The sequence below is a fragment of the Eulemur rufifrons genome, chromosome 9 (genome assembly GCF_041146395.1).
Source record: "Eulemur rufifrons isolate Redbay chromosome 9, OSU_ERuf_1, whole genome shotgun sequence".
NCBI classification, from domain to species: Eukaryota; Metazoa; Chordata; class Mammalia; order Primates; family Lemuridae; genus Eulemur; species Eulemur rufifrons.
In genome coordinates, this window is record NC_090991.1 from 56,676,159 (window position 1) to 56,702,045 (window position 25,887).

Here is a 25,887-nt window from a genome sequence, read left to right on the forward strand (position 1 = left end):
CAGGTCTGTCCTCCCCGCAGACTGTAAGTCTGTTGAGGGGCAGGTCTGCAACTGCAGAACCTAGTGCTCCACTCATTCATCCATTCTTTTTTCTTTTTTATCTCAGCATATTATGGGGTACAAAACTTTAGGTTACGTATACTCCCTTGCCCCCACCAAGCCAGAGCTTCAAGTGTGCCCATCCCCTAGACAGTGTGCATCACACTCATTATGTGTGTATACACCCATCCCCACCCCCCACATCTGCCCGACACCAGATCAAGGTTATTCCTAAATGTGTCTTAGGGACAATCAGTGAAAACAATTTGATGGTGAGTAGATGTGGTGCTTATTTTTCCATTCTTGGGATACTTCACTTAGTAGAATGGGCTCCAGCTCTATCCAGGAAAATACAAGAGGTGCTAGATCACCATTGTTTCTTATAGCTATGTAGTACTCCATGGTATACATATACCACATTTTATTAATCCACTCATGGATTGATGGGCACTTGGATTGTTTCCACATCTTTGCAATTGTGAATTGTGCTGCTATAAACATTTGAGTGCAGCTGTCTTTTTTATAGAATGTATTTTTTATAGAATGTCTTTTGTTCTTTTGGGTAGACACCCAATAATGGGATTAATGGATCAAATGGTAGGTCTACTTGTATCTGTTTAAGGTATCTCCATATTGCTTTCCACAGGGGTTTCACTAGTTTGCAGTCCCGCCAGCAGTGTATGGGTGTTCCTGTCTCTCCACATCCACGCCAACATTTATTGTTTTGGGACTTTTTGATAAAGGCCATTCTCACTGGAGATAAGTGATATTTCATTGTGGTTTTGATTTGCATTTCCCTGATTAGAGATCTTGAGCATTTTTTCATATGTTTGTTGGCCATTCTTCTGTCTTCTTTTGAAAAGTTTCTGTTCATGTCCTTTGCCCATTTTTTGATTTCTTCTTGCTGATTTTCCTGAGTTCTAAATAGATTCTAGTTATCAGTCCTTTATCGGATGTGTAGCATGAGAAAATTTTTTCCCATTCTGTAGATTGTCTGTTTGCTCTTGTGACAGTTTCTTTGGCTGTGCAGAAGCTTTTTAATTTAATCAGGTCCCATTTATTTATTTTTGTTGTTGATGTGATTGCCTTTGGGGTCTTCATCATAAATTCTTTGCCTAGGCCAATGTCTATAAGAGCTTTTTCCACATTTTCTTCTAGAATTCTAATAGTTTCACACCTTAGGTTTAAGTCTGTTATCCGTCGTGATTTGATTTTTGTGAGAGGTGAAAGGTGTGGGTCCTGTTTCAGTCTTCTACATGTGGCTATCCAGTTTTCCCAGAACCATTTATTGAATAAGGAATCTTTCCCCAAGTGTATGTTTTTGTCAGCTTTGTCAAAGATTAGATGGCTACATGAGGATGGTTTTATATCTGGATTCTCAGTTCTGTTCCACTAGTCTGTGTCTCTGTTCTTGTGCCAATACCAAGCTGATTTAATAACCACAGCCTTGTGGTATAGTTTGAAGTCTGGTAAATTAATACCTCCCATTTTATTCTTATTGCCTAAAATTGATTCTGCTAAATGGGGTTTTCTCTGGTTCCATACAAAGCGCAAAATTATTTTTTCTATATCTGTGAAAAATGATATTGGTAATTTAATAGGAATTGCATTGAATCTGTAGATCACTTTGGGTAGTATAGACATTTTAACAATGTTGATTCTTCCAATCCATGAGCACGGTATGATTTTCCACCTGTTTACATGCTCTGTTATCATAAGAGGTTATTTTGAAGACCTCTATGCAAATCAATTTGAAAATTAAATAAAATGAAATGCACCAGGCCTAGATGGTTTCAGAGGGAAATTCTACCAAAACTTCAAAGATAAGGTAGTCTCTAAATTGTTCCAGAACAAAAGAAGGATATTTTCCTGATTCTTTTAAGACGCAAGTATAATATTGAAAAATAAAACTACAAACCAATATCTCATACTAAAATTGAGGCAAAATTTCAAAATAAAATATTTATAAACAGAACTCAACACCACATTAAGAAAATAATACACCATGACCAAGTGGGAATTAAATTTAAAGTACAATCGGCAAATGGGGAGAAAATACTATATTATAGTATATATCACAGCCAAAGGGCTAATCTTCCTCACATACAAAACACTATTTAAAAACTGAAGGAACAAAAGATCAAAAACCTGAAAAACTATAGACAAATGACACAAGTTTAGCAATTTACACAAAGATATAAATATGGTCCTTAAATATACAAAAAGATGTTCAATCTCAGCCATCATAAGACAAATGCAAACCCAAACAAGACTGACATATATGTAAAGGATGGGAAAGATATACCATAGAAACACCCATCAAACACTCACCAGAAGGATTCTAGGGTGGCTAAATTCACATCAGACGAAGTAGACTTCAGAACTAAGAAAATTACCACAGACACAAAGGAACAATACATAATGATAAAAGTGTTCATTCAGCAAGAAAATATGCACCTATGAAAACCACCATGAAATACAAAAACAAAAAAAAACTAATAGACTTGAAAGAAAAAAATTAAGTTCACAATTATATTTGAACATTTCAATATTTTTCTTTCAGCAATTGATAGAACAAGTAGATGGAAAATCAGCAAAGATGTAGAAAAACTGAATGATACCATCAACCAATTGGATCCAATTGACATTTATAGATCATTCCAATCAACAACAGTAGAATACATTTTTTTCAAGTGCACATAAAATATTCACCAAGATAGACCATATTCTGGGCCATAAAATATAAGAATTGAAATCATACAAAGTATGTTTATCCTCTAACCATAATAGATTTAAATTAAAAATCAATAACAGAAAGATATCTGGAGAATCTCCAATTATTTGAAAATTAAACAGCTTACTTCTAAACAACCCATGAGTCAAAGTTTTTTTAAAAAAAATTAGAAAACAATTTTAAGTAAATGAAAATGAAAACACAACATATCAAAATCTGTTAGCACACGAACTCAGCAATACGCTGAGAGAAATTTACAGCATTTTTATAAAGAAATTTAGATCACTGAACAACTATATTAGAAAAGTAATATTTGTAGCCAGGTAGGGAGACACAGGCCTGTAATCCCAGATATTTGGGAGGCTGAGGTCAGAGAATCATTAGAGTCCAGGAGTTCAAGACCAGCCTGGGCAACATAGCAACATCCTGGCAAAAAAAAAAAAAAAAAAAAAAAAGGAAAGAAGGAAAAGAAAACACTAACATTTCTAAGCTTTCACCTTAAGAAGCTAGAAAAAGAAGATTCTGATATGACTTAGAGACCTTGTCCAGCTTTTATTTTCCTGAAAATCTTTGTATAATAGAGACAATATCATTCTTTCACTACATAGCTGGGTTTGTGCTTTGAACTGAGTTTTTCAAAACAAAATCATTTATTAGGGCTCATACATGCTTGGTAAAGTTATATGGAAAAACAAGGGAATTATTAACATAGATCAAGGTAAATTATATACAAGATACATTTTCTCATTTTAAAATTTGAAAAAATACAAAATAAAATGTATTAAACATAGAATTTTTCTGGCTCAGTCTTTACTCATCTCAGGAACAACCTCCCATGACCACAAAACATACCCCCCAGAACTGCTTGAACTTCACAGTTCTTACTTCTAAGTAAGATAATATTTTTGATCAGATTATTTTTTCTTGTTACTTAAACAGAATAAAGAGGAAATGATTCTTCCACAATTAAGTGATCTAGCCGTCTGGGTTTGCAGCCCATCTGGTGAGCACCATTGTTGCTCACCAGATGGACTCCAGAGTGACGTACTGATTTGTAAGTCACTATGCGCCAGTTCAAAACATGGCAGTGGGCCAGGCATGGTGGCTCATCCCTGTAATCCTAGCACTCTGGGAGGTCGAGGCAGGCGGATCATTTGAGCTCAGGAGTTGGAGACCAGCCTCAGCAAGAGCGAGACCCTGTCTCTACCAAAAAATAGAAAGAAATTAGCTGGACAACTAAAAATATATAGAAAAAAAAAATTAGCCAGGCAAGGTGGTGAATGCCTGTAGTCCCAGTTACTCAGGAGGCTGAGGCAGAAGGATTGCTTGAGCTCAGGAGTTTGAGGTTGCTGTGAGCTGGGCTGATGCCACGGCACTCTAGCCTGGGCAACAGAGTGAGACCGTCTCAAAAAAAAAAAAAAAAAAAAAGCTTAAAAAAAATGTGGCAGTGCCTTGGTCATGTGTCCATACTTAGGCTGCAAGGAAGGCTGGAAAAACAAAGAAGATTTTAAGTTTCTATAGGAGAGGAGATTTCTTTTTTTTTTTTTTATTTCATCTTGTTATGGGGGATACAGAATTGCAGGTTACATACGTTGCTCCTGTACCGCCTTTCCCCCCAAGTCAGAGCTCCAGGCGTGTCTGTTCCCCAGGTCGTGCGCATTGCACCCATCATGAGGTATATATCCCTCCCTTCCCCACCCCCCCCTTCCCGAGTCAGCGCCTTCAAGTGTTACCACTCCCCAAACGGTGTGCAATGCACTCATTGTGTAGGCATACCCCCATCCCCTCCCCCACCCCCCACCTCAGTCTGATGTCCGATTGGTGTCGTTCCCAGATTTGTATTTAGGTGATGATCAGGGAAACCAATTTTCTGGTGAGTACATGTGATGCTTGTTTTTCCATTCTTGGGATACTTCACTTAATATAATGGGTTCCAACTCTCTCCAGGAGAACCATAGAGATGTCGTATCTTCATCATTCCTTATAGCTGAGTAATATTCCATGGTATACATATACCACAGCTTACTAATCCAATCATGTATTGATGGGCATTAGGGTTGTTTCCACATCTTTGCTATTGTGAATTGTGCTGCTATAAACATTCGGGTACATGTGTCTTTGTTAAAGAATGACCTTTTTTCCTTTGGGTATATGCCCAGTAATGGGATTGCTGGGTCAAATGGCAGGTCTACTTGAATCTGTTTAAGATACCTCCATAATGCTTTCCACAGGGGTTGCACTAGTTTGCAGTCCCACCAGCAGTGTATTAGTGTTCCTGTCTCTCCACACCCACGCCAACATGTGTTGTTTTGGGTTTTTTTGATAAAGGCCATTAGGAGAGGAGATTTCTGCCTCAAAGATGGTGGATTCCACAAACTCAGGAAGAGAATACAGAACTGGGTGCAAAAAGTGTGCAAATAAAATGTCTACTATTGGCAAATTTTGTATGCCAAAGATCATTGTGTCATGGACCTGGAAGAAATTAGCAAGGGGAGAAGATTGGGAGCTTTAGGACTAAGCACTGAGGAACCCCAACATGTAATTGCCACATTGAAGACTGATCTGTGGATGAGAATGGCAAAGGACCCCTGGAATCCCACGAAGCGAACCAGCAGGGCCAAGTGTGCTGAGAACAGTGGGAGAGAACGCTTCATGATGCAGGAGTGGCCACGAGTGTGAGAGGCTGCGGAGAGGCCAACTAAGACAAGTGTGGGGACAAAAGTTTTTTGAAGGTTCAGGTTCTGTTTGAAAAGTTCTGTAACGATCCGATATGAGTATTCAGCTGTTAACTACAGTACTTTCCTATCTTTGTAACCCAGTCTGTAAAGCATGATGTCACCTCTGCAAAGAATCAGGTGACATTCCTTAGGACATCAGGATAACCTCTGAAAGGCTATGCAAAGAGCTAAAGTGCTGATAGTGCCTGCCCCTTGCAAATTGTCACAGACAAAAAACATTTTCTGGACAAATAGCTGCACGCCAGGTGCCAGAAGCTGTGCCAGTTGCTCCAGCAGAGATGCCACAATTACCATAACAGCACTTGCAGTTGGAACCACAAGCTGATTATTGTAAATCCGCAGTGATTTCCCCATGACTCAGCTACCTTCTTCACAGGCTATTTAGGCACCTGTCAGTGGGGCTGTGATCAGAATCAGCGCCTCTTCACTTTCCAAGTCACTGGTGGTGACTCGTCCCTTCAGGGGTGGAGAGTGGCTTTGGGTTCACTCACTTAATGAAGAAGTTTCCCCCAGGTTTGTCCAACCATAAAAGCCCTCACCCCACATGGCAGGAGCCAGTTGCTGAGGACATCTATTCCAGTGACACATTTAGGAATGGCGGGATAACCACTAGCAGGTCTGCAGACCTGTGAGCCCATTGTGAGGACTTGGGCCACAGCTCCCGCAGTCCTCTAATATCCAGAAGCCCCTACCTTAAGCAGGAGAAACAAAGGCATTTTGAGTATCCAAGTACATGTGCTAACTCAAAATCCAGTATTAAGTAGCACACTGGAAGGATGACTATCTCCCCTTCTCCAGTGAATGTCTGTCTCTTTAGGGAAGACCTGGAAGAAAACTGCAGCACACACTTGAAGCCACATCACAGGGAACTTCTTCAGGAGGATCTGGGATCCTCTGCAACCAACATACCTCAGGTCTGTGACTCAGCTTCATGAGAGACCACGATTCCCCACTGTGATGATTCCGTCGGGCAGACTGAGGATGGCCACCAATTCTTTGGCGTTCCTCGACATTCCTCCACTTGGGAGGTAGCCTCCATGTCCCCTCGCCTTGAAACTGTGCAGACTTCTGAGAGCTTAACTAAAGAATACAGTGAAAGTGACCTCATGCCATTTTCTAGGCCTAGATCTTAAGACACTGGCAGTTTCCACTTCCTGTGTCTTGGAATACTCCCTTTGGGGAAGGCAGGAGCTATATAAGAAGTACAACTACCCTGAGGTCACTGTGCTGTGAAGAAGCCAGAACTAGCCACATGGGGGGACTGCATTCAGGGAGCACTGCCCACCAGCCCCGGCTACTGCAGCCATCTCAGCCCAGCCACCATCTGACTACAGCTACCTGAGAGACCCCGAGCAGGAACTGCCCACATTCACACCCATTAACAAGCAAAACCCAGAAAATAACAAGTGCTGGTGAGCATGTAGAGAAGTTAGAACCTTGGTGCATTGCTGGCGGAATGTAAAATGGTTCAGCTGCTGTGGAAGACAGTATGGTGATTCCTCAAAAAATTAAACATAGAATTCCCATATGATTGAGCAATTCCACATCTGGGTATATACTGAAAAGAATTGAAAGCAGGGACTTGAACAGATATGTGTACAGCAGTGTTCACAGCAGCATTATCTGCAATAACCAAATGGTGAAACAACCCAAATGTCCATTGATGGATACATGGATTTATCCATTTAGCAAAATGTGGTATATGCATATAATGGAATATTATTCAGCCTTATAAAGGAAAGAAATTCTGACATGTGCTACATCACAGATGAATCTTGAAGACATTATGCTAAATGAAATAAGCCAGTCACAAAAAGACAAATATTATATTATTTCACTTCTATGAGGTATCTAGAATAGGCAAATTCATAGACACAGAAAATAGAATGGTGGTTACCAGAGCGTAGGGGAGCGGGGATGGAAAGTTAGTGTTTAATGGGTACAGAGCTTTACTCTTGGAAAATGAAAAGAGTTCTGTAGATGGATTGTGCTGATGGTTGCACAACATTGTAAATGTCATTAATGCTACAGAACTGCACATTTAAATATGGTTAAAGTAGTCAATTTTATGTCATATGTCTTTTACAAAAAAGAAAAAAAATCCACAGAGCTGTTCAAGATAATGATTGTTGTTTTAATCGACTAAGTTTTGAGGCCATTTGTTATACAAAAATAGATAACTGGAACAAGACCTAAATTACTGCTGTTAAATAGAGCCAGCATAGACTACTCACCTGTTTCATTTCTAAGGCTACTGTGACCAATTAGCCACTCCCAAATATCCTGTGGTTCAAAACACTTCGATTAGTACTGAGTCCTATCTACCCATGAAAGTCATTGGCTGATCTGGTCTTTCACCCTCCTTGGGATCCCTTCCTCTGCACTGCCCCGGGGAAGTCCTGAAAACTTAGCCTCACTGATGGTGGGCCGCCACTGCAGGCCAGCCGACCCAGCCAGCAGCTGCTGAAGAATGTCCTGGAAATCCTACCCGCACGTCACGTCTGGATCCTGTGCCAGCTCCAGGGCAAGCCTTTGTCTGGGTCGCCATGCCTATCTCTTCACAGAAAAGGAAACAAAGGGAAAGAATATTGAGTGCTTTTGTGCCTTACACAAGATACAATTTGATTATAGGACCTACAACTTGCTAGTCCTGGGGGAGCTCTGAATCCTAAAGTAAATATGAAGGTGTTGCCACATCTCTGTGTTTCAAGCAGCTGCCATGCCTTCTGAAAGGCACGAACATAGAGCATTCAGCATGCAGAAGACTGTCAAAGGGTTTATTTTTATTACGTTAAACTGTGCTGTGTTTTCAGTGATCCCAGTGGCCTGGCAATGTGATCCAAGGGAGCCAGCTGGGACCACTATACCATCTGGTCAGATTGGGTGGGAACATGGATGCCAGGAATACGTAGAACTCAGAACCCAAACTTCACGGGTACTTATACTATCTTCTCTCTCTCTCTCTCTCTCTTTTTTTTTTTTTGAGACAGTCTCGCTTTGTTACCCCTGGCTAGAGTGCAGTGATGTCTTGGTAGCTCACTGCAACCTCAAACCCCTGTGCTAAAGCGATCCTCCTGCCTGAGTCTCCTTAGTAGCTGGTACCACAGGTGCATGCTATGATGCCTGGCTAATTTTTGTATTTTTAGTAGAGATGGGGTCTCACTCTTGCTCAAGTTGATCTGGGGCTCCTGAGCTCAAGCAATCCTGCCTCAGCCTCCCAGAGTGCTAAGATTATAGGTATGAGCCACTGCACCCAGCCTACTATCTTCTCATTTCTTAAGATTTGCTATTATTATTTTATTTCAGAGACAGGGTCTCACTGTGTTGCCTATGCTGATCTCAAATTCCTGGCCTCAAGGGATCTTCCCACCTCAACCTACCAAATAGCTGGGATCATAGGCATAAGCCATGGTGCCCAAATTTCAAGATTTACTATTTCTTACATGCCAACTTTCTTTACTTATTAATCTCCTGAAAAATGTCAGTCATTTCTTTTGGCATACCTCGCAAATGATCAAAGATAAAACCTAAAAGCCGGTGCATTAGACAATAAACTATTAAGAGGAGAAAGACAGAAGTAAAGAAAACAAAGGAGAGAAACCGAAACCAAGCCAAATCAAAATGAATTTAGATATAAACAAATAATGGATCACAAAACACCTTCCTTCCAAGAAGAGAAAAAAGCAATAGAAATTTTATCAGTTATGTAAATCATCATGATTCAGCTCTTCTGCTAATGAATAAGAAATAGGGGTGGGGCGGGAAGACACAGGATTTAATATTTGGAAATTTATATTGAGTGTGAGTTAATTTCCTTGATTTCTCCTTGGGTGTGAAGCAGCCTCAGAGTAAATATTTCTAAGTGTGAACTAAAATAAAATTTTAAGGCTCACCCTCCACCGGCTGACTGAATGGACCCCCTCATGGCCAAAGAAATATCCTAAAACTAAATTGCCTGCCAGGAGGAGGGAGGTGAGACATGCCTCATCATGCCCCACTCCCTTCTTGGGGACATCCCTTGTAACCCATTGACAGGCCTAAGGGTATGCAAGACAAACCTGCAGGTCCTCTATTTACACAACAAATCTATGTCCAGTGGCTCCTCTCTGATAAACAGAAACTATTTTAAAACATTCCAAGCCTTTAGACAAAGCTCCATGTCTTTAACCAATTACAAGACAAAGAATCTTTAAACCCACCTATAACCTGTAAGCTGCCTCTTTGAGATAGCCCACCTTTCCGGGCCAAACCAATGTATGCCTGCCATGTATTGATTTATGACTTTACGTATAACCTCTGTCTCCCTGAAATGTATAAAACCAAACTGTAACCCAGCCACAGCGAGTCCACTTGCTCAAGGCTTCTTGGGAGTGGTTCCAGTTCATGGCCTTCAAATTTGGCTCAGAGTAAATCTCTTTAAAATTATTTTACAGAGTTTGGCTTTTTTCCATTGACAAGACTGACACCCAGACGTGGGGCTCAGAGAAGACTCAAGACCACCAAAGGAGCCACACAAAGTCGGCGCCAGGTACCGGCATTACTGTTTTGGGCCCTCCGCTCAGGGCTTCTCCTTTTGTGGAACTGGTAAGTGGTCCTGAGCTCCGGACCTCCGATTTTTGGTTGATGGTCTTGGCTTTCTCTGAGCTGGTTCTTTTACTAAGAATTGTTGTTTTGGATCCTAGATAAGTGAGAGACTGAGTTCCTCAGCTCTGAAGAGAAGGGGCATCTTAATCACCTCCCAGCCTTGGCAGCCCTGGGTGACCGGGGTCCTGAGTGGGAGTTGCCTGGGGCAATTCCCCAAGACTCGAGTGGCTCTATAGGGAACCCCCCAACAAATTAATTAAGAGAAGACTCCCCTAGGAAACGCAGCAACTTGGCACCTGGCCTGCCCAGACGTGCGGCCCTCAGCACCCAGGCAGCCAGCGCAGTCGGACCCTGGACGACCTGGCAAGCACCACCGAGTGCCTCCTGCCAGCCTCCTCAGGAGCCCGGGCCGCTACAAGGCCTGCAGCGTGGTGGGCTCCTGGGTGTGCCCACAGCCCCTGGCACGCAGAGACTCTGAGAATGTCTATGAGGCCATCCTGGACGTGCAAGGCCAGCAGCGGGAGGAGAGCCCGGAGCAGCAGGTACACAGCTGGGCGCTGGGGTAGAGGGGGGAGGGTGGCCGCGCCTGCATGGAGCCGGGGTGCGAGGAGACCTGCTCGGCTTAGCGTCCCGCTAGACGCCCGCCACTGTGTTCACCGACTTCGGGCGAACTCACTTTCCCCAAACCCAAAATGAGAGAGGTACAGGCTCACAATCTCTTCTCTGCAATTCCCAAGTGCCAAAGCTCCCTGGAAGCCCAAAGGATTTTGTAATTCACCCGGTGACAAAATTTCATTTGAACCAATATGAGGATGTTGACAGTCTTTATCACACTTGGCGTGAATATTCATGTTTTGCTGCAGAAATGCAACTAAACTTAATCGCAGGGTGCAGCCCAAGCCCTGCCTGGAGGTTACCAAACCTCTGGCGGGTGTGCGCTGTCCTGCAGCCGGTCTGTAGTCTGAAACGCACCTGGACGTGGGGTGGGGCTTGCGGCCCTGCACTGGCTCCAGCAGCCTCGCCTCCCTCCCGGGAGCTTGGGGGTTCAGACGAGATGGATGTGAATGGCAGGCATCCATTTCCCTTTTGGGCTGTTTCCAACATTTCAGTTTCTTTCTTTCTTTTCTTTCTTTCTTTCCTTCCTTCTTTCTTTTTTTTTTTTTTTCTGAAAAAACCAAAACCCAAAACGTCTCGATGAGTTTGTTTCAGAAAGAAGGCCAGTTATGGTAAGGGTGAGGAGGGAGGGTTCTCTCTTCCGAGTCCAGTTGTGTTAATTAGGGAAATTGAAAATAGAGCACGTTTTAAAAACACTCTTACATCCTCAGAATCCTTCCGCGGGCCCTGACATCTCGGACTTTAGCAACTTTTCAGAGAGGGGCGCCCTGAGGAAAACAAGATGCGCAGAAACCGTCTGACCCCTGCGCCAGGGGCGTGATTTCCCACGGGTGGTTCACTTCTGGGGGGCTCACTTCCTGTCGGGGTCTCGGTTTGTTCCTCAGCCCAAAGGGAGGGGCAGAGGCTCGGATTTGACTCCCCTGGGTGCCCTGCCAGCTGCTGATGAGCCACCTAACTGCCCCAGCCCAGTGTCCCCGAGTGTAAGCACTGTACCTAAGGATCAGGGTTGTGGCGACCCTTAAATGGGGCGGGGCGCGGAAGCGCTGGGCAGTAGCGGGCGGTCCACTCAGACGACCTGGGGTCCCCCTCGGTGCGCTTCCCTTCGGGTCTGCGCAGCCTTCACTGGGGTTTCTTCGGGGACAGCCCTTCCCCTGGTGGCCAGGGTGGGGAACAGCACCCGGCGGACCGGGATGCAGGTGGGGCCACGTGCCCCGTGGCTCTGCCAGCAGGCAGGCAGCTTCTCTGGGGTAGGTGGCTGGATGCCAGCTCTCCTTCCCCCAGCGCCCCTTCCTTTCTGGGCAGGCTCCCGGTGGCGCGCTCCCAGGCACATTCTCTGTCCCAGTGACGGTGGGAGTGTGCCTGCCCCTCTGAGCTGTGCCCTGGAGGTGGGGGAATGGCCTTGCCCTTGGACAGTGTGCACAGAGAGTGTGTGCTGAGGAGGGGCGAGGCAGCCCTTGACCATGAACCAGGGCTCTGTAAGTCTGCCCAGGGGCCAGCACCTAGGAGCCCAAACCAAGGAGGAAGGAGATCCCCCAGGTCCTGGCATCTCCAGTTGCTGAAGGCAGGCGCGAAGGTGAGGATGAGAACGGCGTGTAGACAACTGGCCAGAGCCGCTATATGGCCGAGGGTGGAGCCTTCCCCAAGTTTAAGTGGATGGGCAAGAGCCAGGAGACTGGGAGGTTGAGGATGGGGAGGAGGCGGCTGCTGAGAGGGGATCCTGGGAGAAAAGATGAGGGAGGGCCCAGAACAGAGAGGCAAGGATGTGAAGAGGGAGGCGACCAGGGTCACTTGGGAGGGTGAAGGGTGCCTGTCTGCAGGGCATCAGCTCAGGGCTTGGGGCAGGCTACTCAGCAGGCCCAGGGCACCCCCAGAAGAGAGGAGCCTCTGCCATGTATGGCTTTTTACAGCCTTGTCATTCACCATTCACTCAAATAGCACATACTGAGCACCTGGTGTGTGCTGGTCACCCTGCTGCACACTGGGGACCCAAAGCGTCATAAGACACAGTCCCAAAGGAGCTAACAGTCCCGTGGGCTCTCATTCAAAGGCTTGCACCCAGGGTTAAGCTCCCAGCATCTTGGAAGGCAGGCATAGGTACCCCAATTTGCCCTGAGTACAAACAGGTTCAGAGAGGTTTAGTGACTGGCCAAAGGTCACACAGCCAGGAAGTGGCTGTGTCCAGGTCAGTTCTGGGCCCTATTGCAGCCAGATGGCCTTCAGAGTTAGCCACCCTGTTTTCCTCAGCAAGAACAGTACAAGCCAAAGGCAAACAAGTGCTCACTTTTCTGCACACACCTATGTGCCCTGTCGTGGCCATGAATTCCAAACCCTGACCTTGCTATCTGCAGCTGAGGGTGCAGTAGGAGAATCTGACATCCCAGGAGAGGGCAGAAGCAAAGGCTTCTGAGGAGGGAGAGATGGAGGAGAGGGGGTGAGCTGGGTGAACACCTCTCCTCCAAGGTGGCCACTCAGGGAGCTAGGGAAGCCTGGTGAAAGCCTCTGAGGCCCCTCCCCCGAGACCACAGTCCTTATTTCTGGGTGCGGTCACCGTCCCACCCCAGAGGCGGGAGAGCCGGCCGGGAGCCCGCTGCTGCTGCCGGACACTGGCCACTGGGAGGAAGAGTTACGGCCCAGTTGCCACTTCTTACACAAACAGCCCAGGAGGCGCCACACCTGAGCAGGCGGCCTGCACAGGAAGGAGCCCAGGGCCCTCGTCCTCCCTCCTCCAGGAACTGTGAGTGGACCCCTCACCTGGGGAAGGAGGCGGTCACGGTTTCCTGTCCTCCCCCCTCCCCCAGACTCCCCACCAGGCCCTTCCCTATCCCGTCCAAAAACTCACCTGGTGACCCCTCCTCTCTGGATTGCAGACCCGCTCCCACTTCCTGGGGCAAACTCCAAGGGAAGCCCGAGGTGGCCCTGTCTGAGATACAGCAACTGGCCTCGGGACAGATCCACCTGTCCTCTCTCGGGGCCAGCCAAGGGCCTTTGGAAAGTGGGGTTGGTAACAGCAGGGGCACTGCAGCCAAGCTGAGGGGACTCCAGGGAGCTCCCCGTCCCCCAGCTAGGGCAGCCCTGGGTTGCTGGCTGCTTTCCACACACCTGGCCTGACTTTCCCTCTCCGTGACTCACCTGCTGCCCCAGGGCCCGGGAGCCCTGCTGCCCAGACTGTGACCTGGCTTGTGAGAGAGCAGGTTCTTGGGTCACCCCCCACCCCACATAGCTCTGGCCACCCGGAGCTCTCCCCACCTACTCCTCCGTCCCCTGCAGGCTGGGAGGTGGCCCCATGGTCCTCTGGGGATCTCCCTGGAGCCCCTGGTTCCTGGCAGCCCCAGGCCTCCTGAGATGGGCCCTGGACAAGCCCACCCACCTCCTCTCCTCCTGCCTGGGCCCCAGCAGTCGGCCTCCCTCTGCACCTATTTTCTCTGCCCTTCCTAGAGCTGACCGAGTCCAGTGGCGGGAGGGGACGGGCATCAGTACTGAAATGTCAGCCTGCACGGGCGGTCAGTGCCAGGCCCTGGGGCATGGGAAGAACATGACACGACGTGACAATGCGATATGCTGTGGTTGTGTATGACGTGGTGGCGTGTCTGCTGGGTGCAGGATCTAGCTGGGAGAGGAAGTTCTAGGGCTGCCTCCTGGAGGAGGAAGGTGTTGCCAGAGGTAAAATCTAAAGGTTTCTACGATTCCCTCCCAGGAAACCCTCTGGACCCGGGGCTTTTTCAGTGGCAGATTTTTTTCTCAGTGTTAATTAGATCTATTCAAGTATCTACTAGTTCTCTAGTTAATTTTGGTCATTTTATATTTTACTATAAAAGCATTTGTTTTCTCTAGATTTGTATATATTATGCTTTTAAAATTTATTAATTTCTTTGTGGCCAAGTAAATGATTTTTTTCTAAGTTTTTCATAGACATATGGAAAAAATGTACACTTTCTATTTAAGGGATAAAAGGTCCCTCATGTATCAAATCAAGTTTATTAAGTTTATTGATTATGTATAATTTAAACTTTCACTTCCTTTGTATCCTTTTTGGTTTTTGTCTTTTATGCTAATTCTGATGAAGTTTTATTAAACCTCCCTCTCAAATTTTCCCCATAAAGTTCTTCTGGTGCTTTTATTAGTTTTTGCTTTTCATATTTAACGATGCTGCTTTTGGGAGCGTGCAGATTTTGAGTATTCTGTCTTTATGAATTGTGCATTCCTGTCACTACATGTCATCTCTCTTTATCGTGTTTTAGTGCTTAATCTTACATTTTACCCTTCTATTTTTAATATGGCCACTCTTTATTTTACATTATATTACATTAAAAATAAATCTTTTTATTTTCAACCATTATCATTTTTTAAACTGTATTTCTTGTATACATCATATCACTGCATTTTAAAACCTGAGCTGACTCTTTTACTAGGAGAATTCGATCTGTTCGAGCTTCATTTAATAACTGATAGGCTAATTTTATTTATTTATTTTCCACTGAGGAGTCATAAATTCTAGACATCCTATTTCACACCTGAAAACTTCAGCATGCATTTCTGAAAAGTAATGTTTTGTTTTTCATAACCACCCTACCATTGTTATAGCTGAAAAAATTAACATTCGTTCCTGAATGTTGTCTAAGACCTGGGCTATAGTCAAATTGCCTCCGTTGTCCTAACACATCTCTCTCTCTCCCTCAGTCTCTCTCTCTCCTGGTTTGTTTGCACCAGGATCCAGTCCAAGGTCGTGCCTTGCTTCCGGCTGTCTCTTTAATCGCTTTTGAACACCCCCCACCCTTTCCTTTGCCTTGACGCTGACTAGTCAAGGGACCAGACCAGTTGCCCCGTGGGGTACCTGTCTGTCGTGTGTGCTGGCTTCCTTGTGGCAGCGTTTCCCTGTTCTAACCCGTGTGACCTGTGAAGCCGTAGGGTCTGAAAGGTTCAGGCGCGGGGATCCCCAGGGCTCAGCGACAGATGACGTTAAGGAGGCAGGAGTCACAGATGATTCTACCTGAGTAACAGGTGATGCTGACACGAGAAAGGGAGACAATTTGATTTTGGACATCTTCCCAGGCCTACAAAGGACACCCGGCAGCAGTTGGATGTGTGAGCCTAGAGAGGGGTTGCGAGTTGGTGACCTACAGCTGGTCGTGCTCTCGCAGGCGGCAGAGCGAGAAGCCAGGTGAGACACCCGGCACTGAGGTCGTGGCAGGGGCGGCGCAGCCCCAGCCCAGTCAGGCTGAAGGAGGACCGGATCTGTCATCAAGGGAGTGTGGAAGGCCTTCCGAGCAGGGGGCTGGTGTCTAAGTGAGGGGCAGAGAAGTCAGCTCTGAAAAGGAGGAAGGGAGAAAGGAATCAGTCGGTAAAAGGCGATGCGAGCTGGGCCCAGGGAGCACCCAGGCCACTTCTTTGTTCCTGCCCAACATCTTACTTTCCTCTGTGAGTACACAGCTGTGAGATCTGGGTTATCGATATCTTATTATTGGTAATAAATATAATTAATGCAATTGTCCCATCCATCTGCAGCACTAAATACTTTGAAAAGCACTTTCAAGAACATTTCCTCATTCTATCTTCACTACAATTTCTGGAATGGGCAGAGTAGACATTTTATACCTGGGGAAACTGAGGCAGGGAGGCATTGTGACTTTCTGAAGGTCACCTAGGTGGCAAGTGGCCGAGTCAGGACTATGTGACCCCAGTGGTCCTCTGAAAGTCACGTCTCCTTCCTCCTTCCCTAGGTGGACGAACCCCCGGAGCCCGTGTACGTCAACGTAGAGAGGCAGCCTCGGGCCACTTCGCCGGGCGCTGCCGCGGCCCCCCACCCCAGCCCGGTGTGGGGGACGCACACAGGCACCAGCACTGGGCGCCCCTAGTACTACAACCCGGACACGGGCGTGACGACCTGGGAGTCGCCCTTTGAGACTGCTGAGGTCTCCGCTATCCCAGCCACCTCCCCGACCTCCGTGGGCAGCCACCAGAGCCTCGAGACCGAGTGGAGCCAATGCTGGGAAGAGGAGAGCCGCAGGGTGTTCTTCTGCAGCCCCTTGACCGGCGACAACGCCTGGGAGGGGATGCCCCCAGACTGGCCCCGGCCGCCCCAGGGACCAGAGGGCGAGGGGCGGGGCTATCTGCGATCCCTCTGGCCCCGCCCCCTGCTCCACCCGGCCCCAGGGACCCAATGGCAAGGGGGTGGGCTGGTCCCTGCAGCCCCCCATTCCCGAGAGGGACTACCCTGAGTTGCTGACCAGTTACCCGGAGGAAGACTATTCCCCGTGGGCTCCCTCGGGAGCCCGGCCCCACCTCTCCCTTCACCACACCCCCCGGCTGGTCTTGTCACATCAGCCAGGACAAGCAGAAGCTTTACACCAACCACTTCACCCCAGAGCAGGTAGGGGCAGTGGGCAGGTGGACCCAGACAGCCGCGGGGGGCTCCCCTCTACTCTCCTCACTACGAGCTCCCCTTGGCACTCCAAACCGCAGCTCCCACGCAGACCCTAAGCCAGCCCAAGACTCGGAGTCGCCCGCATCTGCCTCTCCGAGCTTCCTGCTGCTGACCTGGACACCGGTTGGAGGGAGCCTTTTCTCTCCTCTCACGAGCTGGGTGGGGGTCCCTGATCCTCCCTCTCCCCACAGCGGGTGAGGTTGGAGGACCAGCACGGGAAACAAACAATACTTCTACAGCCCAGACGACTCCTCCGTCCGGTCGGAGCCGCCCCAGGTAACCAGCTGGGGAGAGACGGGGAGACTATATATGACAGTGTCTTCCTCCCCAGGTCCCTGTCCCTGCCCCTCGAAGCATGCACAAATCTAGCCAGGACAGTGACACTCCAGCCCAGGCCAGCCCTCCTGAGGAGAAGGTAAGGGGGTGGCATGAAGGCCCTGGCAGGACCACCACAGAAGAAACGGGGAGTTTCTGGAGATCCTGGAGGCAAAGACTGGGTGGGACACATCTGTCTCCCCCATGGCCCCGGCACTGGCCCCCAGAGGTGGGTGAGGCTGGGAAGTGGGAAGGAATCTCTCCTGCCGCTGCTGCCGGGGCGCAGGCGCCACCCGCTCCAGCCAGGAGGCTGGGCTGGTACGGAGCGTTCAGTGGAGACACAGGCCCAGTCCGTGGGGGGTTGCAGCCGAGGGGGAGACTGGCCTCTGCCCCCCATGCCTCACCCTCTGGACTCCCTGCTCGTTCCCCTTCTCTTAGATCAGGACCCTGGACAAGGCAGGGGTGCCGCATCGCACCAGGACGGTGGACAAGGGCAAGCGGCTCCAGGGAGAGCCCCTCTGAGCCTAGACCAGGGCAGGGTGGGCCTTAAAGATGAAGTTCACTCCCCACATGCCAGGCTCTTATTAATCTTCATAGTGACCTCACGAGAGGTCCTGTGAGGAACCTGAGGCACCGAGAGATTAAAGTGACTTGCCCAAGGTCACCTGGCTACCAGGTGTTAGATTTGGGAGTCCACCCCTCACAGTCGGGTGCCCTAGGCCTGTTCCTAAGCTCTGTGCCCTGCTCCTGGGGCTAGGGGGGGCCCTCAGCCTAGACCAAATCTAAGTCCTGCCCACCCGCCGCTTCCCCACCCCCATCTAGGAGGAAGCACTGGAGGGCCTCCTGGCCGGTGCTGAAGGGTGGTGTCCTGACGTTCTTCAAGGACTCACAGACCCCAACTGCAGTTGGCCTGGTGAGGCCCAGGCCCCCAGGGCAGGGACCCCCCCCCCCCGGCCGCCCTGTCTGGCTTAGAACAGACCAGATCTGAGACAGCGGTCTGTGAGTGTCCAAGGAGCTGGGCCTTCGCAGGGAGCGGGTGACAACAGCAGGTTCACCCCAGGACAAGCAGTTTCAGCCACTCGGGGAAGGGGAGCAGTCCTTGAGGGTGGACAGCTTGAGGCTGGAGGGCAGGGAGGCTGGGGCTGGACACACCTGCTCACAGGGACGGGGCTCTGCTCCTTCCATCCGTCTCCTGGGTGGACAGGCAGCAAGGGACAAGCCAGCCAGCAGGATCTCTGAGTTCCAGGAACCGTTGGGTCCCTTTCACCCAGCCACATCATCCTGTCCCTACAGCCAGTGTGGTAGCAGGCCCCTCGGAGCTGAGGGCTCCCTGTGACCCTGCCCACCCTTCCTCCCTGTCCCACAGAGGCAGCCTTCCAGGTTCTGCACCCCTGAGTACACGGTGGAGCTGAAGGGGGCTTCTCTCTCCTGGGTCCCCAAAGGCAAATCTAGAAGGAGAGAAGGGTCATCCTGATGTCCAGGGACCCTCACTGTAGGCGAGCCCCAAGGAGGAGCACCTGGGAAGAGCTGGGGCTGGAATTCTCAGGGCTCAAGGCCATGGATTCTGTAGTTCCCTCCCCAGGAGCTGAGTTACTCGTCCTTGCCCTGGAGGTGGTGAGAAGTAGAGGCCTCTGGGAGATGAGACCCTGTGTGCCTAGAATAGTGGCCGCTAGAATGGTGGCAGCATCCCAACCTGAGGCAGGAAGCTCCCTGGCCCTGGTGCTTACTCTGACAGGCTGGGCAACCTGCTCTTTCTCCCCGGGTCCCCATCCTGCCCCTGGGCCAGAGCCCAGCTTCCCACTGGACTGGGTCCCCAGTGGGTAAGCCAGGGCGGTGGACGGGCTGCCAGGCTCCCCCAGCAGGCGAGGGTCCTCCCACGGCACGCCCTTCACTGTTCACGTGCTGTCTCATTTTTCTTTTTCTTTTCTTTTTCTATTTTTTGGAGTTAGAATCTCACTCTGTCACCAAGGCTAGAGTGCCATGGCATCATCATAGCTCACAGCAACCTCAAACTCCTGGGCCCAAGCAATCCTGCTGCCTCAGGCTCCCAAGTAGCTAGGACTACAGGCACACACCACCATCACACCACCATGCTTGGCCAATTTTTAAAAAATTTTTTGTAGAGACAGGGTCTTGCTTTTTTGTCCCAACTGGTCTCAAACTCCTGGCCTCAAGCAATCCTCCAGCCTCAGCCTCTCAAAGTGCTGGGATTAGAGACGTGAGCCACTGTACCCAGCCTAAACCTTAGCTCTTAAAAAATGTCTAGTGTGTAGCTCCACAAACATGGGATCTAGAGGCATGAGGCCAGTGTCTGCAAAAGAGCTCCCCGGAGGTTTAGTTAGGAGTCTTGGGGCTGTTGGGTACCATATGATGATGATAGCCAAAAGCATAACCTTGTACCTCGGCTGAGAAAAAGCCATTCTGCAAGGAGCCCGAGTGTGTAGCTTTCTGATGATTCACAAAGGTTCATTCAGTTCTAGAACCAGGATATCTACAGAGCAGAGTTGGAAAACTGGTTTCGTCTCATGAGCTACTCTGATCTGGAGCTACCTTGAGAATTCTGGAGCCTTCTCCAGGCTTGGCAGGGTAGGGTTCTGTGATCAACTAGCAATGTCTGCTATAGTGTCACGTGGAGGAGGGACATCACATTTGCTAGCCATGTGCCTTCTCTGACCTCGAGGGACAGCCTTCCAACAGTTCTCTTATGAAGGTCATCTGTGGGCTTTTGACGAAAGTGTCGGAGCAGGACTTTCTGAGCTGTCTGTGCTGGCCAGGAGCAGGAGGCAGATGGTGCTGTTGGAAGCTGCTCAGGCCAAGGGGAGGCTGACAGTCCTGAGTGGAGGTCAAGGAACCCCCTGCCTCCTGGCTAGCTGGCGGCCACCCTCTCTCCACTCCAGGTGGCCTGTAGGCCACTCCAGGACGTTCCTCAAGAGACAGCCCCAAATTCTATATCATCAAGGCCAGATGGGTTACTGGGGCCCAGGAGATGTCCACACCAGGTCTTCCTAGTCACCCCAAAGCCACAGAAAACGTTAGTATCAGTCCCCCGAGAGCCGCTAGTACCCTCAGCCTGCCTGTGCGTGCGGCAGGATCGACGTGTCCTGCAGTACGTTGCTGGGTAGCTATGTAGCTTGGCCACATTTTATTTTTTTAACCAGAACGAATCTGCAGAACAGCTTTGTCTTCTGCATGAAACTTTCAGATACGAGCTGACTATGTTTTGAGAGAGCTGCCACGGAGAATGGAGGTTGTTTTAGAAGTGTCATTAGGCCACTCTCTGGGGTCATCCCCAGCGGGGCCCCTGCCTGCTTAGATCACAGTGGGGCTGTGCTGGCCGCCGCTCAAGGGTCTCTAGTCATTGCAAGGGAGGTGGAGGGGTGGAACATGCGTTTTTCTTTTTTTCTTCATTTTTAAAGCAGTTTAAATATTAATAGTATTCATGTATGAGTTTAAAAGGACAGTCGAAAGACCGTCCTCTCTGATGCTAGAAGTTGTTCCTTGTTTGAGACAGTTTCTGCTGCCTCTCCCACTGGACCTAAAGGGCAGGGTTGGCGGGGGCTGCACTGCCCAACATTGACATTAACCCTGAGCTTGGTCCTCAGAGCTAGAGGCTACGGAGGATCCATCCACTCAGAAAGGGCTTGGAGCTTCAGGCCTGTTGTAGCCAGTTTTCTTCTGGCATTTTGTTTAATTTCTGCTTCTCGAATTTCTGCATCTCAGTAAAGTGGGCTGGGGGGTGAGAGAGGGTGGGGACTCCTGGCTGCTAAAAGAGGGCAGCACTCTAGGTCCTCAGTGAGCATATGGGAGGGGCACGGAGGACACTCGCTTCCTCTGGGATCCGCTTTCAAATTCTCTCTCCCCACATCTCCTTCCCTGTCAGTTCCAGTGGCCGAGGCTGTCCCTCAGGAAGCTTCCCTTCCTTAGATTTCTGCAGGCCAGTGCTCTGGGTGAGGGCCGCCACGTCCTGCGGGGGCTCATGTGGAGGTGGGTTGGGGCAGGGGAAGTTTCCCCGACAGCTGAGCCATGCAGATCTGCGCTCCACTGCCACTAGCTATGTGCCCATGAGGAAGCTGCTAAAACTCACTGAGCCTTGGTTTGGTCACCTGTAACACAGAGAAGCTGTCACCCACTGCTTTAAGTGTGGTAGAAGCCCTTGGTTCCATTAGGCTCTGAGTTCCTGGGGGTAGGGGACAGGTCACCACCATCTCTGTACCCACCTGCCTCGGTGCCAACACCCAGGGCAGACTCAGGGAACCAGAGATGACCCAGTGATTTGTGTCCCTCTAGCTACAGAGTCGCAATGGCTCAGAGTACCTGATCCAGCATGACTCAGGCCATCATCAACACCTGGCACAAGGCCATTGCCCATGGCATCCAGGAGCTGGTAGGCAGGGCCTGGGGTCTCTAGGGCCACTAGGGAGGGGTGGCCAGCTGTTATACAGGGCAGCTGTGCCCACTGTGGGACACAGGGAGCTCCATGGCACCAGTGGGCAAGCGCCACTCCCTGCAAATGCAATGTCCCCTGCATGGCTGGGATGGCAGGATGCTAAAGCAACTGCCTCTGTCATCTGTGAATCCAGCCTGGGGGTGGCCCTGCAGGCACCCTCTCCACGTGCGGTGGGGAGCTCACCCTAGAGGAATTTCCCATTTTGAGGGAGGCAGGAGGAAAAGTAAATATTCTGGGAACCAACTTCAGGCTGGAATGGCAGGCTGAAACTAGAAGGTAAAGTTTAAAAGTATTGATTTCAAGAGTCTCCCATTTCTTAGGTTCAAAATATCAATTGTATAAGTAGAGATAGGGCAGGTCCCCTCTGACAACTATTTACCTGGAAATGACCTGGGGGTTTTTGACCCGTAATTCCCTATGAGCCAACACTGGGTGCAGCTTTTGGCTCTATTAATAGAGGTAGGAGCCCAGAGCCAGAGAGGTGATGTTGGTGCAGTTGTCGGCAGTACTCCAGCCCCAGCCGGAATTAGAAGCTCAGAACTGGGAGCCACATACTGGGTTACGACTACAGGAGCTGAGGAAAATACAGGAAGAGGGGCCAGGCACTGGGAGGTGGGTAGGGGAGGACAGGATGACTGATTCCAACACCTGTTCGGCTCCGGGCAGCTAAGGAGGCCAATGTGCTGAGGTTCCATAGTAAAGGTGAGGGGAGTTAACCTGGGTAAGGGAAGAGAGATCGCTTTGCCTGAGGACCGTGCCTGCTAGGAGGGCATTTCAGGTCCCTTGCCCCGCCCCAGAAGGACCCCCAGCTGGCCCAAGGTCCTGCCTCTCTGAAGCTATGTGATTGCGGTCTGCAGACTTCCCCCCCCCCCCGCCCCAAAGGAGGAAAGTGAGAGCGGCAGTGTGGCCTTCGGGTCTAGTGAGCCCTGGGAAGCTGGCAGGAGAAAAGGATGACACGCGGCTGAGTCCCAGTGTGTGCAGGGCACGGGGTGGGGAGCATCCCAGAGACCTCTCTCAGCGGGTGGTGATGCCGCGCTGGGGCCTGCCCTGCCAACAACCGAGATGCCACTGACAACTCACAAGGTCCTACTTTCCTCTACATCAGGTGCGCCCACTCTGGGCCCCAGGGGTCTGGAGAGCGCAAGTTTCTGCAGGGGCGGCCCACGCTGCTGCCGCTGCGGTAGAAGGGCTACATCAAAGGTACCGGCTTGCAGAGGGCACGCACGGGTGGCGCAGGGCCGCGCGGCGGCCGCTGGGCGGCGCTGACGAGCCTGTCCCCTAGACCAGGTTCAGCCGCGTGCTGGCCGCACTGTGCCAGCGGCAGCGGAGCCGTGTGCTGCGCTTCGTGCCCCGGTGGGTTGCGGTGCGCGGTACGTGGGGTGGGCTGGGCCGGGCCTCCTGCCAGGACTGCAGGATGGAGACCCCTGGATGGGCGCAGGGTTGAGTGGGGAAAGAACAGGAGGCCTTGAGTAGGAATCACAGCAGGGGCTTCAGCCCCACCCCTCCCAACCCGGGTCCGCGCCTCCCTCCATCCCAGGGCTGGACATGGACAGGCTGTACCGCATCAGTGGAAACCTGGCCACTATCCAGAAGCTGCGCTACAAGGTGGACCACGGTGAGGCCAGTCCCCATGCCTCCCTCCGGGGCCTGAAGGCGCTAAGGGGCCCTGACCTCCCTTCCTCCGCCCCAAATGAGCGTCTCGACCTGGGAGACCGACGCTGACGCTGGGAGGACGTGCACCTTATCACTGGCGCCCCCAAGCTCTTCTTTCGGGAGTTGCCCAGAGGTGGGGTGGATGGGGCAGGAGAGAAACTGTCCTGCTTGGGGCCACCGCCTTGGCCAGGCTCTGTGCCACCACGCTTGCTGACCCCGCTCCCCTCGCAGAGCCCACCCTCCTCCTCCTCCTCCCTCCCTGTCTGACTCCCTCCCTCTGATCCTTCCCTTGCTTGAGTTGCACGACCAGGCCCAGCGCAGCCGCTGTATTCGTGACCTGGTGGGTTCGCTGCCTGCCCCCAACCGCGACACGCTGCGGCTGCTCTTCCAGCACCTGTGCCGGTGAGCCGGGCGGGTGGGTGGGAATGGGGTGGCGGGTCCTGGCAGGACCCCCTCCACGGCTCCCCCCAGCTCTGAGCCCTGATTCCACCTGCCTGGCCGCAGGGTGATGGAGCACGGCAAGCAGAAACGCATGTCGGTGCAGAGCGTGGCCATCGTGTTCGGGCCCACGCTGCTGCGGCGGGAGACAGAAGAGACCAGCATGCCCATGACCACGGTGTTCCAGAACCAGGTGGTGGAGCGCATCCTGCCGCAGTGCTCGGATATCTTCCCGCCGCACTGATTGCGGACCTGCGACTGGGGGCGGCTGGAGGCCACCCAGCTGGACTTCAGGAGACCCTCCGCCTCCCTCGCGTCTGCAGGCGGTTGTGACGTCCTCACCTCTCGGTTCCGAGGCTATGGTGACCCGTGGTGGGCAGTTCGCAAAATGTGATTTTTTTTTTTTTTTCTGAGGCATGTCCTGTTTGGGGTTAATTGGGTTCTGCTTTGTATGGCAGTGTCGCCCCCTGTGCGCATGCGACAGTGTGCGGCTGAGTGTTCTGGGAGAGACCATCCTGGGAGGAGAAATTTGGTGAGGGGGCTTCCCGGCTTCTTCGGGCCTTCCCCTGAATGAGGCCCTTCACCAAGACTCCGTGTGTCCCAGCCCTGTGCGGATCGTGAAGCAGCTAAGACAACTGCCCCGCTGCCCAAACAGGACTGACCCGGCCTCCAGCGTGGGGAGCCGGACCTGCCCTCCTCAGGCCTCAGGGATGATGCTGCCGCGGGCCCGCCGGCAGGCTGGCTGCGGCCCAGTTTCACCTGCTTTCCTGTTCTGGCTCCATGCTCCTGCCCTCCCTGACCCGCTGGTGCTCTGCGCAAGGGTTCTTCATGTTGGCTAAATGTGCACTCTGAACCTGCCACTTGACATGCACCGTTTCCACACACCCTCCCATTTTACAGATGAGGAGACTGAGGCTTGCAGAGGCAAAGCGACTTCGTCAGGGCCCAGTAGAGGATCTGACTCCCCAGAAAAGGCTCCTCTCACACTAGAGCACAGCTGGGGGGGGGGGGGCCCTTCGCTGTCAGGTATCCCTGTCTGGTGCCTACCTAACCTGAAGAGTTGAGAGGCGCTGCGGGGTGGGGCAAAGGAGGACACAACCCCAGGATAGGAAGTGTGAACCCTGGGGTCTGCAGCCCCTCCCTCCTCAGACACGAGCCACCTCAGTTTACAGATCTTGGCCCCCCGCCCTACCCTCCTGTTCATTTTTTCAAAAAATGACAGCTACTATTTATTGGACATTGGTACCACACCAAGCATTTTACTTGGCCTATCTCCTTGTTACTCATAGCCAATATTTATTGTCTGCTCTTCTGTGCCACACAGTGTGTCCTGGGCCGGGGACTGCACACACTGCCTGCCCTGGTGGAGCTTATAATCCAGTGGGTGGGGCTGACCCACGCCCACGCCCACCCCAGTGCCAGCGGGGCCAGGGCAAGAGTATACACAGAGGCCTCGCACCGTATGTCTGGACATTTGGAAGTTATAAATCAAACTAACAACTGTTAAATAAAATATGTTCTATTCCCCTACTCTGACATATGCTTTGATAGTGACCTGGAAGGCCAGGTTCTAATTTAAAACTTCTGTGACTTCCGAGTTCCCTGCCCCAACGTGGGCATGAGAAGAGCTGGCCTGGCCCTCAGCCTGCCCGCTTGTCTTCCCACCCCCAGCCATCTTGGCCCAAGGAGAGGTTCCCATGCACACGTGTGGACACTCTAGTCCCTATGTGCAGCTGCCCATACCTCCTGCAACCCGCTGCCACTTGGCTACCCCACTGGTGACACAGTCCACCCTTGAGGGACATTCTGGAGTCCCTCGTATTGGGAGTGTGGTCTAAAGGGGAGGGTCTGGCCTTCGAGAGGGCCCCACAGATTCCTTATCCTGTGAGGGGAGCCACAGACA

The 25,887-nt window shown here is 50.7% G+C and overlaps 1 pseudogene; it reads left to right on the forward strand.

The window, feature by feature from the left end:
- The first annotated feature begins 5,347 nt into the window (after positions 1 to 5,347).
- LOC138392419 (rho GTPase-activating protein 27-like) lies at positions 5,348 to 24,228 on the forward strand (annotated as a pseudogene).
- Positions 24,229 to 25,887: the final 1,659 nt, after the last annotated feature.